Here is a 2,500-nt window from a genome sequence, read left to right as displayed (position 1 = left end):
ATATATAGAGAGAGAGAGATTTCTTCCCGTTTCTCGCTGACCATCCCTCAGTCGCGGCGCGGCCCAAACAGGGCGCGGGAGCCGGGCGGCCGTCCATCAAGGATAACAGAAATCGGGTTGGGGCCGACAAAGAGAACGCAGCCAAGTGTGGTTATCAGCAGGGGAGACTCAAGCCTTATACGACTCCCGTTCTCCTGTCGATATCGCCCAATACATCATCCTGATTGCCCCTGACATGGATACGGCGTTTCCGTCGCAAGGATGCCTTCGCCCGCAGGAGGAGAGCGGGCGTGTGGCGGGTCCCGAGACGTCATGCCCCTGCCTCCGCCTCACCGGGATCCAAGATGTCGCTGGAGATAAGGGCTGGCAGTAACGCGGGCAAGTTTGAGCGAGGCCTGGACGGAGCGTGGGCCACAGCGCACTGTCTGCCTCGCCTCCCTCCCACGTGGAGGATGTGACTTGATACTCTATCTTCGGCCCGGCCGCCCGGCCCGGCGCGCAAGCACAGCCCTAACCCTCCGCTGCGGTTGAGGCGACGATCCCGGCGGGAGACGGAGGAAATCAGCCCTTAAATAGGTACCGACGTCCCGGCCCCTCTAGGTCCCCGGCGCGAACGAGCTTCCCATGGCTACGCCCATCGTGGCCGCCCTCCATAAAAGAGCTGGTGAACCCCAAACCCACCCCCACCCCCAAGCATTCAAGGAGAAATATTTTTCGGTTGAAATAGAGAGCAACATAGGTACGATTGTTTTCCAAGATACATACACCCATGGCATCAGTTAAACTTATAACGGGCTACACGACAATAAACACCTTTTAAACAAATAGCCGGGGTACACCCTCCTTGCTCCCCCTCTCCCCCTGGTCTTGTACCCTGTAGTACACGCCGTCGCGTCGCACGCCCACCTTCAAAGCCAGCACCGTACAGTCCAATCTCAGTCTTGCCCACCTTGCCTCCCTACACGGCCACTTGTTCAAATGTTAAGCAAATAGGAGATGGCACATTCTACGTCCAAAGAAAAAGTGCCCATCTCTTTGTACTCTTGATAGTATTTGCTTGCCTACTTGGTTGTTTCTGTCTTTCTACTTGGCGGTCTACCCATCGGTCTGCTGCTCGCCCACCTGTCAGCTTGTCTATGTACCGACCATCGTGCCTGTGTGGACGTCTGTTTGTCAGTGTACTTGCTCTTCTGTTTGTTTGACCCGACATCCCAGGGTGGAAGACCTCTATGCCCAATTCAGCGGTGCCACATAAGCCGGATGTGATGTGCGTCCATCCTGCTGTGATAAGCTATGTCGACACACGCACTCTTGCAGAAAAGTGCAAAACGCAATGTGTGGAAAGAGAAAGAAGAAAGGCGAACGGAAGAGTGGGAGAGGGGGTATCATGGATATCAACTTGCAAAGTATGAGTCCAGGCACAGTCGTGCATGAAACTGATAGAATCTGCTAACTCGCGCAAACGTGCCATTTCTTATCAGCTTCCCTTCCTTCCTTCCTTCTTCCTTCCCTTCCCTTCCCTTCCCTTCCCTTCCCTTCCCATCCCATTCCATCCTATCCCATCCCACCCCATCCCCTCCTCTCTCTCTAGCATTACATACATACATTCCCCCAGACTCTCACTAAAGCCAACTCCCTCTTCGTGGAAAATCTAACACATGGTATGCTTTTCGCCCCAACACATTTCCGACAAGTCTAAGGCGTAGCTCTTCCCAGAAGCATGTTCACCCCTTTCCTCTCTCCATCTTCGTCCCTCTCTTCGTCACCATCGCCTCGCTATCAATATCCACCACTTCCCTTCCCGCTGATGACCATTTTCATCACCAATCACCGTCGCCATCATCAGGTCCTGCTCCCTCTCTGCCCGAAGAGGGAGCCAGATGGCGCTGCCCCCCCCCCTTCCCTTACCCCTTCTTTTGCCCTGTGGATCATTCACTGTGCGTCTACATTACGCTGCCCACAGTGATACCATTCGTTTCACAGTGAGCTATAATACAAATGTGATTGTGTAATAAAACGAAGAAATGAGCGATAATACAAAAATATCAAATACAAATGTAAAGAAAACGCACAGAAAACATAAAAATAGATGGGCGCAAATAGATAAGAGCACAGAAGCAATTCGTATAACACACAAAGTAGGGAAACCAAATTGCACGACAAGGAGTCGCGTTCTCGCTCCTCCACCTAGCGACAAGACTCCACACGAAAGACCAATCACTACTCGCCCCCGAAACGAGACAGAAAATCACGAGGGAAATAATCACAGTAATTAGCGGGTCGCAGACAGAGTACTTCGACTGGGTGACGAGCAAATCACAGTGCAATGTTGACTTCCGTCTAATCATGACGCGATCAAACATACCGGACCCTCACGCACCTATGACGGCGACCGCCACTCACATGGGGCGAGGGGAGTCGAGGGCTCGTGTAAAGGGAAGAGGAGAGAGACGGGAGAAGGCGAGGGAAAAAAAAAGGAATGGGGAGAAGGCAAGAAAAA

General features: G+C 52.7%; 1 protein-coding gene across 1 annotated transcript in view; it reads right to left on the bottom strand.

Moving 5' to 3' along the window:
• The window catches only part of ttv (exostosin glycosyltransferase 1 ttv), a 402,552-nt gene that overhangs the window by 8,286 nt on the left and 391,766 nt on the right, over positions 1-2,500 (bottom strand). The gene's annotated exons all lie outside the window — the stretch shown is intronic.

This window comes from Penaeus japonicus, unplaced genomic scaffold (genome assembly GCF_977035675.1).
Source record: "Penaeus japonicus unplaced genomic scaffold, GWHDUDI00000001_assembly GWHDUDI00000037, whole genome shotgun sequence".
Taxonomy (NCBI): domain Eukaryota; kingdom Metazoa; phylum Arthropoda; class Malacostraca; order Decapoda; family Penaeidae; genus Penaeus; species Penaeus japonicus.
This window is presented reverse-complemented; position numbering and strand designations above follow the sequence as displayed.